Source organism: Oryctolagus cuniculus, chromosome 10, assembly GCF_964237555.1.
Source record: "Oryctolagus cuniculus chromosome 10, mOryCun1.1, whole genome shotgun sequence".
Lineage (NCBI taxonomy): Eukaryota > Metazoa > Chordata > Mammalia > Lagomorpha > Leporidae > Oryctolagus > Oryctolagus cuniculus.
In genome coordinates this window covers 66,382,020-66,398,988 of record NC_091441.1, presented here as the reverse complement: position 1 = coordinate 66,398,988, position 16,969 = coordinate 66,382,020, and the positions used below count along the sequence as shown (strand labels likewise).

General features: G+C 41.8%; 1 protein-coding gene across 17 annotated transcripts in view; it reads right to left on the bottom strand.

Annotated features, from left to right (window-relative positions):
• The window catches only part of ANKRD12 (ankyrin repeat domain 12), a 144,765-nt gene that overhangs the window by 114,271 nt on the left and 13,525 nt on the right, over positions 1–16,969 (bottom strand). For 4 of the 17 annotated variants that reach the window (XM_070050473.1, XM_070050464.1, XM_070050472.1 and 1 more), the window contains exon 2: positions 3,692–3,843. The exons of the other annotated variants lie outside the window; for them this stretch is intronic. The gene's annotated coding sequence lies outside the window, so the exon portion shown is untranslated. The remainder of the gene's footprint in view (positions 1–3,691; positions 3,844–16,969) is intronic. 17 annotated transcript variants of the gene reach the window in all.

The following is a 16,969-nucleotide window of genomic DNA, read 5'->3' as shown; positions in this document are numbered from 1 at the left end:
TTGGATTAGACACAGGTTTCTTATATAAACTACGAAAAATAGAAACTGAAAAAGGAAAAAATGAATAAGCTGGACTTCACAAGTATTGACTTCTGCTCCTTAAGTTATCCTGTTAGAATATGAAAAGTGGCCGGTGCTGTGGTGTAGTGGATTAAGATTCCACTTGTGGTGCTGACTTCTTAGATGGGCAGCAGTTTGTGTCCGGGGTACTCCTCTTGCAATCCAGCTCTCTGCTAATGGCCTGGGAAGGCTCTGGAAGATGGCTCAAGTGCACGTGGGAGCTCCAGGTTGCGGCCATTTGGGGAGTGGACCAACAGATGGAACATTTCTGTCTCTCCCTAATTCTGTTTCAAATAAATAAATAAATCTTTTTTTTTAAAAGAATATGAAAAGTAAGTTATCTCAGAGAAAATATTTGAAAAATCTTATCTTTATAAAGTATCAAGAATTTATAAGGGGCTAGGACTGAGCACAGCAGGTTAAAGCCCCATCGTGGCCGGCGCCGCGGCTCACTAGGCTAATCCTCCGCCTAGCGGCGCCGGCACACCGGGTTCTAGTCCCGGTCGGGGCGCCGGATTCTGTCCCGGTTACCCCTCTTCCAGGCCAGCCCTCTGCTGTGGCCAGGGAGTGCAGTGGAGGATGGCCCAGGTGCTTGGGCCCTGCACCCCATGGGAGACCAGGAAAAGCACCTGGCTCCTGGCTCCTGCCATCGGATCAGCGCGGTGTGCCGGCCGCAGCGCGCCAGCCGCGGCGGCCACTGGAGGGTGAACCAACGGCAAAGGAAGACCTTTCTCTCTGTCTCTCTCTCTCTCACTGTCCACTCTGCCTGTCAAAAAAAAAAAAAAAAAAAAAAAAAAAAAAAAAAAAAAAAAGCCCCATCGTGAAGCGCTGGCACCCCATATGGGCACCGGTTTGAGTCCTGGCTGCTTCTCTTCCAAATCCAACTCTCTGCTATGGCCTGGGAAAGCAGTAGAAGATGGCCCAAGTCTTTGGGCCCCTGCACCTGCATAAGAGACCCAGAAGAAGCTCCTGGCTCCTCACTTTGGATCAGTTCAGCTCAGCCAGTTGTGGCCATTTGGGGAGTGAACCAGTGGATGGAAGACCCCCCCCCACTTTTTTCTGTAATTCTTTCAAATAAATAAAAGTAAATCTTTTATGGGCCAGCGCCATGGCTCACTTGGCTAATCCTCTGCCTGTGGCGCCGGCACTCCGGGTTCTAGTCCCAGTTGGGGCACCAGGTTCTAGTCCTGGTTGCTCCTCTTCCACTCCGGCTCTCTGCTATGGCCTGGGAAGGTAGAGGAGGATGGCCCAAGTGCTTGGGCCCCTGCACCGGCGTGGGAGACCAGGAAGAAGCACCTGGCTCCTGGCTTCGGATCGGCACAGCTCCTTCCGTAGCGGCCATTTTGGGGGTGAACCAATGGAAAGAAGACCTTTCTGTCTCTCTCACTATCTAACTCTATCTGTCTAATAAATAATTATAAAAAAATCTTTTAAAAAAAGAATATATAAAAGACTCGTATCTAGAATATATAAATAATTCATAAATCAGTAACATAAGCCCAATTTTATGAGTAAAAGATTTTACTGTAGTTTACCAAATAATATACAATGAACGGCAAATACACACAAAAAAGATGCTAAATCTCCTTAGTTACCAGAAAATTAACAATGAGATGTCACTTATACACACCCACCAAAGATATAAAGAAACTGGAACTCTAACAGTGGTGGGCTTAGGGAGATGTGCAAAGTGGTACAGCTGCTTTAGAAATCAAAGTGCTTGGTGATATCTTCCTGACTACTAAGTTATTTTCTTCCATCCTTTGTACAACAGTCTTGGTGGCTTATTACATTGCTTTAACTTCAACTTCTCTGCCCTGAGGGCTGAACAGAAGCATCAATACCTTCCTGCTAAGGGCAACTTTCTTGTTTAAGGCAACTAGATGCAATCTCTGTGACAGACTTTGTCATCCAAGAGCTAAAGGATACAGTCAGTTTTAAAGAATTTATTCTGCTTTTTCAAAGATATTTCTGCCCTTAAAATACACTTTTGCTCCTAACAGACTAAAAAGTCTATGTTTTTATCTAACAGCAACTCATTTCCAGAGTTAACATTCTATAAATGAATGCTGTTAGTTTTTCTACACTACTAAATTTGTAACAGTAAAGCATATCTTCTTGGTATCCTATCCTCTTGGTGTTTTTTCTTTAATGATACTACTATTTGTAGTTGTTCAAAGGGATACTAAAAGTAATTTTTAAATATTATTGTCATCTCTGAATGATTTTGTTTATAGTAAAGATAAAATATTCTGTTGCTATTCTAAGGTACCAAGACAGCATATAAGTATAGAAGACCATTTCAAAAAGTTTGTGGACCACATTACCTTTTAATTCCTTTTTCCATGAATTTCTGAAGTACCCTTATAAAGGCACATTAAAAAAAAACTAGTGCAAGGAGCCCACATTGTGGTGCACTGGGTTAAGCCACTGCCTGTGATCTGGCATTCCATATGCACATGGGTTTGAGTCCAGGCTGCTCCACTTCTGATCTAGATCCCTGCTGGGCCCCTAAAATTGGCATAATAGACCTGGGTGGAATTCCAGGCTCCAGACATTGCCCTGGCTTGACCTGCCCCAGCCCCAGCCATTGCAGCCATTCAGGGAGTGAACCAATGGGCAGAAGATCTTTCTCTGTCTCTCGCTCTCTCTACCTCTGCCTTTAAAATAAAATAAATTTTTTTTTCAAATGGTCCTAATGTGTTGGCATTTTTTCTTCATCCACTTTTATTTATTTGAAAGGTTGGGGGCGTGTGTGTGTGTGGAGATCACATGCATGTGTACACACTCCCCATCCACTGGCTCACTTCCCAAATGCCCACAATAGTGGGGATTGGGATGAGCCATGTCAAAGCCAGAGCCCACAACTCAATCTGGGTCTCTCACCTTGGTGGCAGAAACCCATCTAAAGTTATTAAATACTTGATCCTTCTCAGGAAGCTGAAACTAGAAACAAAGCTAGAACTTAAACCTAGGTACTGTTAATATTGGATGTGGGCATCCCAAGCAGCTTCTTAAATACTACACCAACTGCCTGCTCCATGGCATAGTTTCCAGCTTTGATGAGGTAATCCTCAGTTCACATTATTGCTTCTAGGACATTTCAATCTAGTTCCATAATTTAAAAGCTGTTTTTTAAGGCTCATGCCACTTGATAATTTAAACTTGCCCAATTACCATAAGCAAATAGAACACTTTTTAAAAGATATATTCCTAATTTGATTTTTAAAACTACTGAATCAGAGTATTTAGCAGGTAGTGATGGGGGTGGTGGTAAGAAACCTCTCTTAGTAGCTGCCAAGGTGGTGGGGAAGTGGAAAACAAACTAACAGCTTAACCCATTAAGTCTCAACATTTCAACTACATTATATTTATTTCAAAGTTCTCATAAGTGGTATATTTATTGCTCAAATGAAGTCTGTACAGGTGTCTGATATATAGCATGACACATAATGGGTTAATGAATACAAGGGCTTCCTTTAAATGATGAAAATATTTTGGAATTAATATAGTGGTGACAGCTGCACACCAATTTGAACATACTAAAAACCACTGACTTGTATATTTTAAAATGATTAAACAGTGGATTTACATTATACAATATATGTATATATACATTATACATTATTACCTCAATTAAAAATTTCCCAGACGTTATGGTTTAACCAGTGTGAAGTCACTGTACACATAATGGAAATGAACAGCTGAGTAAACAGACAGTGAGGAGTGGGCGTCAGATTTTTCACCACTGGATCAGGGTTTGCAGATAGGCAAGGCAGAAGGCTAGAATGTGAAATGGATTAGAACTGGAGATATAAATATGAACTTGTGTTTAATACAGATGGTTATATACACAATCATTTGAGTGTGTGCATGTACACACATATTTCCTGCATATGTCTGCTGAGAGTGCCCACAAACCCCAGTATCAAGAAGCATTATCTAACAAGCAGATCATGGTTACTAATAAATACGCTGCTCTAATGAAAGTAACCAGTGCTACTTGGAGAAATGACTGATCCTAGGACTGAGGTAGGAAATTACTCCTTAAAACGTCAAAGGTCATCATAAACAAAAAAGCAAGTCTGAGAAACCATCATAGCTGAAAGAAGCCCAAAGAAAACGCAATGACTAAATGTAATGTGGCATTCTGGACGGGATCTGGGAACAGAAACAGGACATTAGGTAGGAACTAGGGAAATCTAAGTAAAGTATGGGACTTCAGTTAACATATTAATATTGGTTTATCATTTCTGACAAATGGACACTATTAATGTAAAACATTAATAATGGAAAAAATGGTGTGAAACATATAGGAACTCTTTACTTTCTGAGCCATTTTTCTGTAAATTTCAAGCTATTCTAAAGTAAAAGTTCATAATCAGGGGGCCAGCATCATGGCAAAGTTGGTAAAGCTATCCCCTGCAATGCTGGTATCCCATGAGGGCTGGTTCCTGTCCTGGCTGCTCCACTTCGGATCCAGTTCCCTGCTAATGGTCTGAGAAAAGCAGCAGCAGATCACCCAAGTGTCTGTGCAGCCATCACTCACACAGATACACAGAAAAAGCTCCTGGTTTTGGCCTGGCCCAGTGCTGGCCATTATGGCCATCTGGGGAGTTAGCTGGAGTTGAACAGGGATGTTAAGCATCACACCAGCAAACATCAACTGGTTCAGAGTTTGAATCGTGAAAAGGAATAGTAATAGTCTGCCCCAGTACTTGACAGCTCTTAGTTTTGTACCCTTGGTGTGAATGATTACATCACACTAGGTGTGATGGAAGACCTCCCTCTCTCTCTTTCTCTTTCAAAATTAAATACACAAATATTAAAAAGTTCATAAATAAAAATGTTCCCAAGGAAGTTTGGTTTAGAAACCCTTAAGCAATAACTCCATCTTTTTCAGAGCAAGCACCCACATATCTCCCAGTACCTCATACTGATTTGTTGTCACAGCTTTTATATCTCTACTTCAAATCCTGCCCCAATTCTGTTTTTCCTCCAACTTCATGTTTATACCCCATTCCACATTCTTTTGGTTGCTTATGTTCTTTGAACTCTCACCATCAAAAACCTTTTCAATCTCACTTTAGCCACTTTTTCATCTTTAGAATTTTGTAAATATATTTGGCCATTTTTCTATCTGGTAATCATAATCTTCCCACTGGTTTGTGAAAGAAGAAAATTTATGATGTCATTTTTTTTCATTTTTTACAAGTTGTGATTAAAAATATGTAACTTAAAATGTATCACTTCGACCATATTTAAGCACGGCATAACCTTTATCCACACTGTTGTGTAGCCATCATCACTATCCACCTCCAGAGCTTGGTTTCCTAACTGAAACCTATTAAACAATAACTCCTGAATTCCTACTCTTGCCAGACCTGGGTACTCCCCCATTCTACTATCACTATGAATTTGACTACACAAGGCACCTCATAAGTGGAATCATAAATATTTGTCCCTTTATGACTGGCTTATTTCACCTGACATGGTAACTACAATGTTTTGGCACATGGCACAACATGGAATTTCCTGTTCCTTTCCTTCCTTTTTCAGGCTGAGTAATATTCCATATGTACATACACACACACACACACACACACACACACAATTTTACTGAACTAAGTAGCTTCTACCTTTTGGCTATTATGAATAATTCTACAATGAACATGGAAGTACAGCACAAATACATCTTTGATGCCTATAATTTAATAAAATATTTCATCTACTTGAAAGGCAGAGCAACAGAGGAAGGAAGAAAAAAGGACAGAGAGGAGGGCCTTCTATTCACTGGTTCACCTCCACATGCTGGCAACAGACAGGGCGAGGTCAGGCTGAAGCCAGAAGCCTGAACTCTTCAGGAAACTAAGCATATCATCTGCTGCCTCATAGGATGCATGAGCAAAAAGCAGGATTGAAAGCAGAGCACTTGGCCAGCACCGTGGCTCAACAGGCTAATCCCCAGCCTTGCGGCGCCGGCACACCAGGTTCTAGTCCCGGTCAGGGTGCTGGATTCTGTCCCGGTTGCCCTCTTCCAGGCCAGCTCTCTGCTGTGGCCAGGGAGTGCAGTGGAGGATGGCCCAAGTGCTTGGGCCCTGCACCCCATGGGAGACCAGGAGAAGCACCTGGCTCGTGGCTTCGGATCAGCACAATGCGCCGGCCGCGGCGGCCATTGGAGGGTGAACCAACGGCAAAAAGGAAGACCTTTCTCTCTGTCTCACTGTCCACTCTTCCTGTCAAAAAAAAAAAAAAAAGTAGAGCACTTAAGACTCGAAACAGCATTCCAATCTGAGATGTGGGTGACCCAAGCAGCAGCTTACCCTCTGTGCCACATCGAGGGTCCATGATGCCTGTAATTTTCTTTATCAACATTTCCCTCACTTTTGGGTTTATACCTTCTCTACCCTAATATCAGAAAATGCATTTAATCTTAATCCTTTCATTTCTTTGGATATTTAATTCTTCTCCTCTATTTATAATGCCAGTTTCTTTTTTTGTTAAGTCACAATTTTTTCCTCTACATAACGGAATCTTTTTCTGGGATTCCTCATCTGTCCTACCACTTTGTCTTTCCACTGTTGTATCAATTCTATAACTGTTTTTAGTATAACTTTCTAGTACTATTTTAGTCCCTCTTCATCATTTTTATTTTTCAAAATCATCTTGCCAACTTTTACAAAAGAACTTTAGAACTAGTTCCAACAAGGTAAAAATGTTAATATCTGTGTAAAGTAATAAAGAAATTAAACCACAAAGTATCTATGGAAAAAAATCCCCTAGATGGGGAAAAACCTTTTCAAAATATGATATGAAAGGAAAAAGTCATTTTTTATAAGTCCTCTATAAAAATTTAAAATGCAGAAGTCAGTGTTATAGCACAGTAGGTTAGGCTGATGCCCACAATGCCAGTATCCCAAATCAGAGTGCCAGGTCGGGTCCTGGCCACTCCACTGTCAATCTACTTCTGCTAATACACCTGGGAAAACAGAGGAAGATGGTCCAAATATGAGGGACCCTGCCACCATGTGGGAGACCTAGATGGAGTTACAACTCCTGGCTTCAGCCTGGCCCAGTTCCAGCCATTGCAGCCATTTGAGTAGTCAATCAGTGGATGTTAAGATCTCCTTGTCACTCTGCCTTTCAAATAAATAAAAATAAAAAAATTTTTTTTTTTTTTGCCAGGCAGAGTTAGACAGTGAGAGAGAGAGACAGAGAGAGACTTATAGACAGTGAGTGAGAGAGAGACAAAGAGAAAGGTCTTCCTTCCATTGGTTCACCCCCCAAATGGCCGCTACGGCTGGCGCTGTGCCGATCTGAAGCCAGGGGCCAGGTGCTTCCTCCTGGTCTCCCATGCGGGTGCAGGGCCCAAGGACTTGGGCCACAGCAGAGAGCTGGATTGGAAGAGGAGCAACTGGGACAGAATCCAGCGCCCTGACTGGGACTAGAACCTGGGGTGCTGGCGCCGCAGGCAGAGGATTAGCCTAGTGAGCTGCAGCGCCGGCAAAAATAAATCTTAAAAAAAAACAAAAAACAAAAAAGAGAAAGAGAAACTATAATGCAAATAAAAGCCAAAATCAGAAGTAAAAATGTTTTCTGTATATGAAAAATAACAAATCAATGAATAAACAACTTACTACCAAAAAAGAATCAGAAGACATGAAGAGTCAGTTCAAAGAATGAGAAATACAATACTGAATTAACATAGAGGTATTAAAATTCATTCATAATTCTAAAACTATAAAATAATGACTTATTTAAAAAATAAAGACTTATTCAAAAGTCTGACAAAGATTAAGGATGGATCAACAAGGTTCAGGAAAACCACCATTCTCATATGTTGCCTACAGGGATGAAATTGGAATATCCTCTTTGGAGAGTACTTTGGCAGAAGCGATCAAAATATAAAATGCACAGCCTTTTGTCCTGCAAGTATACTGCTCATACAATTATGTACAGACGATAATATACACAGACATTCAAGAAAGTGTTATTAGTATGTCCAAAACAAGAGAAGGAGGGAGTGTGGCTGTTGAATATCCATTTATAAGAATCTAATTAAACAAATTATGGTGCGTTTTAATGTTTAAAATTATTCAAATGAAGATAAGAAGACTTTTCAGGGCCCGCGCTGTGGCGTAGCGGGTAAAGCCGCTATCTGCAGTGCCAGCATCCCATATGAACTCAGTTCAAGATGGCTGCTCACTTCTGATCCAGCTCTGTTATGGCCTGGGAAAGCAGTGGAAGATGGCCCAAGTCCTTGGGCCCCTGGACATGCATGGGGAAACTGGAAGAAGTTCCTGGCTTTGGATAGGTGCAGCTCCAGCCATTGTGGCCAATTGGGGAGTGAACCATCGGATGGAAGACCTCTTTCTGCCTCTGCCTCTCTGTAACTCTGCCTTTCAAATAAATAAATCTTAAAAAAAGCAGGCTTTTTAGGTTTGGCACTGTGGCACAGAAGGTTAACCCGCTTTGTACAGTGCCTGCATCCCATATAGGCACCAGTTCAAGTCCTGGCTGCTCCACTTCCAATCTAGCTCCCTATTAATGAGCCTTGGAAAGCAGTGGAAAACGGCCTAGGTGCTTGGGCCTGCGCCACCCATGTGGGAGATCCAGAAGAAGCTCTCGCATTTGTACACCTAACTGCCTACTGAACATTTCACATGGATGTCTACTAGGCATTTCAAATCAAAAAACATTGACAGTGTTGTAGAATAGCAGCTAAAGCAGTCGACTGCAATGCTAGCATCCCAAATGGGTGCCAGTTTAAGTCCTGCTGCTCCACTTTAGATCCAGCTCCCTGCTAATGGCATGGGAAAAGTAGAAGAAGCAGCCCAAGCACTTGGGGGCAGCCACTGACATGGGGGGCCTAGCCACTGATGTGGGAGGCCCAGAAGAAGCCCCTGGCTTAGAACTGGCCCAGCTCTGGCTGTTGCAGACATCTGGTGAGTGAACCAGTGAATGGAAGATCCTCTCTCTGTAACTCTGACTTACCCCAAAACTAAAATATTAAAAAAAAAAAGTTCTTGCCTTAAAAAAAAAGACTATAGGCTGGCGCCGCGGCTCATTAGGCTAATCCTCCGCCTGCGGCGCCAGCACACCGGGTTCTAGTCCCAGTCGGAGCACAGGATTCTGTCCTGGTTGCCCCTCTTCCAGGCCAGCTCCCTGCTATGGCCCAGGAGTGCAGTGGAGGATGGCCCAAGTGCTTGGGCCCTGCACCCCATGGGAGACCAGGAGAAGCACCTGGCTCCTGCCATCGGATCAGCGCGGTGCACTGGCTGCAGCGCGCTTGCTGCGGCGGCCATTGGAGGCTGAACCAATGGCAAAAGGAAGACCTTTCTCTCTCTCTCTCGCTGTCCACTCTGCCTGTCAAAAAAAAAAAAAAAAAAAAAAGACTACAGAGAATTCTTCATTTTCTCCATCAAATCTCTCCTCCATATCCAACTATCCATTTTCTCCACTTCAATAAATGGTATCACCATCCATCACTTACCAAAAATTCAGAAATGCTGGTTCTATCTCTAAAATATATCCCAAATTAAATTCATGTCTTCCCACTCAACTGTCACCATAATAAAAAAAAAAATCAACTCTTAACTATTATAAAAATTTCCCAAATAATCTCCCTATTTCCACTTTTGCCCTATCTCCTTTTCTTAATTTCTTTTTTTTTTTTTTTTTCAAAAAAAGAGTTTATTTATTTGAAAGTCAGAGTTACACAGAGAGAGAAGGAGAGGCAGAGAGAGAGAGAGGTCTTCCATCTGCTGGTTCAATCCCCAATTGGCTGCATCAACTGGAGCTGCGCCAATCCGAAACCAGGAGCCAGGAGCTTCCTCCAGGTCTGCCCACATGGGTACAGGGGCCCAGGGACTTGGGCCAACTTCTACTGCTTTCCCAGGCCATGGCTGAGCGCTGAATCAGAAGTGGAGGAGCCAGGACTTGAACCAGTGCCCATATGGACTGACGGCACTGTAAGTGGTGACTTAACCCACTGTGGCACAGTGCTGCCCTCCTTAATTTCATCTTATTTGAAAGGCAGAGAGATCTTCAGGCATTTCTGGTTCACTTCCTAAATGTCCCCAACAGCCAGAACCGGGCCAGGCAGAATCAGTGGCTTCCACGTCTCCCACATGTGTGGTAGGGACCCAAGTACTCACACCACTGCCTGCTACCTTGGAGAGTATGCAAAGAAGGAAGCTAGATGGAAAGCAGAGCAGAGGAGACTCAAACCAGATATAGGTATGCAGGTATCCCAATAAGTGACTTAGCCACTGCACCAAACTTATACAACCATCTTGTTAACAAGCAGCAGCCAAAACGATCTTTTAGAACTAAAATCAAGTGATATTACTGCCCTTCTTAAATTTATTGGTTTCTTGTTGAACTTAGAATAAAATCTATACTCAAGTGAAACCATCTGTGCTATATGAAGCAAAATTAATGTAATAAACAAATGAAGCATTTAAAAAAAACATTTAAAAATCTCAGACAGAATATGAATAGCATGCACCAGAACTAAACAGTTATAAAAAGCACTAATGGGGCCAGCACTACGGCACAGTAGGTTAAGCCTCCGCTTGAGGCGTCAGCATCCCATATGGGAACCAGTTCATGTCCCGGCTGTTCCTCTTCCAATCCAGCTCTCTGTTTATGGCCTGGGAAAGCAGTGCAAGATGCCCCAAGTGCTTGAGCCCCTGCACCCACATGGGAGACCCGAAGAAGCTCCTGACTCCTGGTTTCAGATTGGCTCAGCTCCAGCTGTTGTGGCTAGTTGGGGAGTGAACCAGTGGATGGAAGATCTTTCTCTCTGGCTCTCCTTCTCTCTGTAACTCTGCCTCCCACATAATTAATTTAAAAAAGAAAAAAGAAATAGATGACATGAACAAATATAGGTTGAAATAAAAGAATTCCATGGATTAAATAACAGAATGAATAAACAAAAGAATGAACAGAGAGTTAGATAAAGTAGAGGACAGCCTCAGAAGGCATCATAGAAGGATTAAAAGAGAAAAGGCAAAATATTAAAGTTAAGAGATATAAAGAAGTCAGAAGTGACAGAATCCAAATATAGTCGTGTGCCACATAATGATGCTTCAGTATTATGGTATAGCTTTAGAGTGTAGTAGGCTACACCATCTAGATTACATAAATATGTTCTGTGATGTTTCCACAAAAATGAAATTGCCAAACAATATGTTCTCAGAACACATGTGTGCTGTTAATATACTCATGACTATGTTATAATTAGAGAGAAAAAATTAAGGAAACAAAATATTTGGAAAAATGGCGAATAATTTCCTATAATTGAAGAAAGATGAAAGACCTCACTCAGATCAAAGGGTCTGTAATACATTTTGCACACAGTAGTCTTTCAACAATTAAATATTTCTGGAATTAATTAAATCCCAAGACCAAACAAGATGGAAAATGAACTATTTTCAGACAGATTATGGTGAAACTGAAAAAGACAGAAAATTGCAAAATCTCAAAAGGAACTGCAGATCATACACATAAGAAAACAAATCAGGTTGACATTACAAATTCTTAAAATCAACACCAGAGGCAAAAAACAGAAACAAAACAAAATTCAATGCAGTAATATTTTCAAAATGTTGAAGAAAAAGAATTTAAAACCAAAATCTTTAATCAAACTAAGTAATCATTAAAAGTAAGGGTTTACTAGAGATATTTTCAGGCACAAAAAGGCCTTGGAAGGTTTACATACAAATATCCTATTTGAAAATTATTTTTAGATACTCAAAACAAAACAAAAAAACGGAAATGTATCTATGAGGATACTATGTGGTATATGGGAGCATGAGGGAATGAATAACAGAATAAAGTACATGTTATAGAAAAAGTAACAAAAACGATGGATGGATAGATAGAAGGACTATCAACCCGGAACTAAAATTCTAGGAATATCAACATGACTACTGCAAAAGTGGGCAGAGTTTGGGACAGGTGACTAGAAAAAAGTGAGAACACTTAAAGTACTTACCTGGTTTAGAAGGAAGATATATAGTAAGAAACTGAGTAAAATGAATAAAAATACAGACATAAGAAAATCAAATGTGTGCCTTTGTAAACAAAAGAGCATTCAATTTATATGACAGGAGGCAGCAATAGTATTTTTATCATATATAGAATGTAATCAATTTCCAATTTATGTGTATGACAGTAAATGCAGCCCAGTAATCAAGAGTCTCTGAGGGTAGGTGACATAATTTGGCAATATAGTTTTTGTTTTGTTTTTCCTAAGCAGAGTTAGTGAGAGAGAGAGAGAGACAGAGAGAGAGTTATAGACAGTAAGAGAGAGACAGAGAGAAAGATCTTCCTTCTGTTGGTTCACCCCCCAAATGGCTGCCATGGCCGGCACACTGTGCTGATCCGAAGCCAGGAGCCAGGTGCTTCCTCCTGGTCTTCCATGCGGTGCAGGGCCCAAACACTTGGGCCAATCTCCACTGCCTTCCCAGGCCACAGCAGAGAGCTGGACTGGAAGAGGAACAACTGGGACAGAATCCGGCGCCCCAACCGGGACTAGAACCCAGTGTGCCGGTGACGCAGGCGGAGGATTAGCCTATTGAGCCGCGGTGCCGGCCGGCAATATAGTTTTTAAAAAAGAAAACACATGGGGGCCAGCGCTGTGGCATAACAGGTGAAGACGCCGCCTGCAGTGCTGGCACCCCACATGGGCAATGATTCAAGACCCAGTTACTCTTCTTCCAATCCAGCTTTCTGCTAAGGCCTGGGAAAGCAGTGGAAGATGGCCGAAGCGCTTGGGCCCCTGCACCCAAGACCTGAAAGAGGCTCCTGGCTTCGGATCAGCCCAACTCCAGCCATTGAGGCCATTTGGGGAGTGATCCAGCAGATGGCAGCTCTCTCTCTCTCCCTCTGCCTTTCAAATAAATAAATCTTTATAAAAGAAAAAAAGAACACCAAGAAGGTTAAAAATAAAAGGATAGCAAGTAGATGTGTCAGAGAATATTAATCCAAGCTGGTAAATGTACTTTTTAGACCCTATTTATGAATAATTAAAAGTCTTCCTGGTCTGGGCTTTTACTCAAGGAAGCTAGTCTCAGTTCCCTGTCATTTCTGGATCTGTGGATTACACCACTGCAATAAAGTTCACAAACTAAGGGATATTTGTTTATTTTCCCTATGACTTGGAGTTCTTTTTCATTTCAGGCACCTGCAGAATCCTCTTTCTTGCTTTCAAGCTCAACTGTATATAATTTTAAAAGGATTTTTATTTCCACATATTTGAAAAAGCAGGCTCTTCAGTCTGTCATTTTGTCCAGAAATTCCACACAATTTAACACACAATTTAAGTTAAAGACAGGGGCCGGTGCTGTGGCGAAGTGGGTTAACACCCTGGCCTAAAGCACCAGCATTCCATATGAGCGCCGGTTCTAGTCCCGACTGCTCCACTTCCTATCCAACTCTCTGCTATAGCCTGGGAAAGCAGAGGAAGATGGCTGTTGCAGCCATCTGGGGAGTGAACCAGTAGATGGAAGACTGCTCGCTTGCACGCGCTCTCTCTCTCTCTACCTCTCTCTGTAACTCTTTCAAATAAATAAAATAAATCTTTAAAAATAAAATAAGTTAAAGACAACCAAGACCAAAGTCTAAATTACTTAATTCCATCATCTACATTAGGAAATCATAATGTTCAACTTTTAAGGCTATGAGAAGTAACAGAAATTCTATCTTAGCATTGGCCCTGGTAAAACACTCAAATGCTGCCCTTTAATATGCCACCAATTTTACATTCTACCAAAATAAAAGTAAACCAATAACCATCATCATGGAATGGGAGTTTTAAACTTTTATTTTGATTTCAGCTTCCACTGAATTAAAATTGCATTAGGGGCAGAAATGCTTCCTTTAAAATTGATTTCAAGAAAATAAAGCAACTAGTAAAGAACAAAATCATAATAACAGATTTCAATGGTCCTTAAGAGTTACTCAGCGAGGCTGGCTCTGTGGCATGTAAAACCACAGTCTGCAGTGCCAGCATCCCATATGGGCACTGGTTTGAGATCCAGCTCTCTGTTATGGCCTGGGAAAGCAGAAGATGGCCCAAGTCCTTGGTCCCTGCACCTGCATGGGAGACCCGGAAGAAGATCCTGGCTCCTGTCTTTGGATTGGCCCAGCTCCGGCCGTCGTGGCCAATTGGGGAGTCAACCAGCAGATGGAAACCTCTCTCTATCTCTGCCTCTCCTTCTCTGTGTAACTCTTTCAAATAAAAATAAATAATTAAAAAAAAAAAAAAAGTTATTCAGTTAGAACACTGACTAACTTTCTCTGTGTTTTGATCTGGAAACATTAAGCCCAAGATCCTATTCAGAGATCAAACAGAGACTTTTTGGTTGACTGTCATCATTTCTCAATATGTGCTTTTAAAGTTAAATTAAACTAAATGAGATCTCCCCTTCCAAAATTCTGACTCTAGAGTAGTAATATTTTTAAAACAACTTCACTCCAAATTCTAATATTTTTCTAATAATGTAAAAATGGTTTACTTATTTCCTACTTACACGAACAGCTTAATTTTCGCACCCTTTCAAAAGTAGTTTTGAAAAATAATGGAAAAGGCCTCAAGGTAAGTGGTCATGCTTCTGAGATTAACTGCCCCCACCTCCAACAACTTAAGCCATTCAAGTGAGAATTCAGTCAATGAAAAAGGAATATTCTTTCTGTATCACACACTTTTTGTACTTTATCTTCCAAATCTAAGTAATGGTTAATTTTCACCACAGTGTTTTCTGGCAATTATGGCATAACACTTTCCCACAAGAATATAATGATTGCATCCTAGACCAACAAATCAGTCTCATTTAAAAAAAAAAAGCAATCACAAAATTTAATCAACAACATGCAAAAGATGAAGACCAAAGTGAAAACACCCATATTCCTTTACAACAGACCTCAACAATGTCCTTAAAAGTCCTAATGGAATTCTTGTGATCCACCTGGTAAGGTCTGTTTTAATTAGTTAAGAGGCAAAGAGAGACAAACGTATGGGAGAGAGTGAGTGATTTCTCATCTGCTAGTTCACTCCCCAAGTGCCCACAGTAGTTGGCCCCACAGCCAGAAGCCTGAATTTCAATGCAGGTCTCCCAGGTAGATGGCAGCAACTCAACTACTTGAGCCACCACAAATGCTTCTAAGCAGGAAGTTAGAGCCAGAAGCTGGAAGTAGAAGCTGATGCTGGGAAATGAACCCAGGTATACTCTGATTTGAGACTTGGGCAAGTTAACTGCCTGGCAAAATACCTGTTCCTCTAAACTTAACTTCTAGAATGAACACGCACTATTTCTATAATTTTGTCTTTTTTTAAGATTTATTTTCGGGTTGGCAACACGGCACAGCGGATTAAGCTGCATCTACAATGCCAGCATCCCATATGGGTGCCAGTTCGAGTCCCAGCTGCTCTGCTTCTGATCTGGCTCCCTCATAATGTGCCTCGGAAAGCAGCGTAAGATGGTCCAAGTCCTCAGGCCACTGCACCCATGTGAAAGACCAGAGGAAGCTCCTGGCTTCAGTGTGGCCCAGCCCTGGCTGTTGCAGTTATTTGGGGAGTGAACCAGCAGAGGGAAGATCTCTCTCTTTCTATCTCTGTAACTCTGACTTTAAAATACATAAATTTTCAAAAAAAAAAAAAAAAAAGTATTTATTTATATGGTGCCAGTTCAAGTCCCGGCTGCTCCACTTCAGATCCAATTCCTTGCTGATGCTCCTGGGAAAACAGCAGAGGATGGTCGAAGTGCTTCGGCCCCTCTATCAATGAAGATCCTAGAAGACTTAGAAGAAGATCCTGACTCCTGACTTTGGACTGGCCCAGCTCCAACAGTCGAGGCCATTTGCGGAGTAAACCAGCAGATGGAAGATCTGTCTCTGCCTTTTAAATAAAATAAACAAATCTTAAAAAAAAAACAAAACTGTTAGTATAATTGACTGAAATATTGAAACAAACAATATCCATGAATCCTAGTTAAATCCAGGGCAGGGGCCGGCGCCACGGCTCAGTAAGCTAATCCTCCGCCTTGCGGTGCCGGCACACCGGGTTCTAGTCCCGGTCGGGGCGCCGGATACTGTCCGGGTTGCCCCTCTTCCAGGCCAGCTGTCTGCTGTGGCCCAGGAGTGCATGAAGGATGGCCCAGGTCCTTGGGCCCTACACCTGCGTGGGAGACCAGGAGGAAGCACCTGGCTCCTGGCTTTGGATTGGCGCAGCGCGCTGGCCATAGCGGCCACTGGGGTGGTGAACCAACGGAAAAAGGAAGACCTTTGTCTGTCTGTCTCTAACTCTGCCTGTCAAAAAAAATTAAAAAAAAAAAAAAAAAAAAAAAAAAAAAAAAAAAAAAAAAGAAGAAGTTACAGAGAGAGGTAGAGCTAGAGCTAGAGCTAGAGCTAGAGCCAGAGAGAGAGAGAGAGAGAGGTCTCCTATCAGCCAGTTCACTCCCCAAATAACTGCAACGGCCAGAGCTAAGCTGATGACCCAAAGCCAGGAACTTTTTCCAGGACTTCCATGCGGGTGCAGGGGCCCAAGGATTTGGGTATCTTCTGCTTTCCCAGGCCATAGTAGAGAGCTGGATCGGAAGTAAAGCATCCAGGACTCGAACTGGCACCCTTATGGGATGCCAGCACTGCAGGCTGAGGCTTTAACCCTCTGTGCCACAGCTCTAGACCCAAATTCTACCATTCTTCACCCCAACCTCCTTCCTTAATATATATATATATATCATGAAAAATATGGCCCATAAACAATTGGCACAGAGTAACATTCTCTTGAAAACTAACAAAAATAAATCTGTGATGTTAAAAAAAATTATGGGATATTTCCTTCAGCTATTGTACTGTAATACCTCAGTCTGCTCATGCAATTATTCTATCATTTAACATTTAC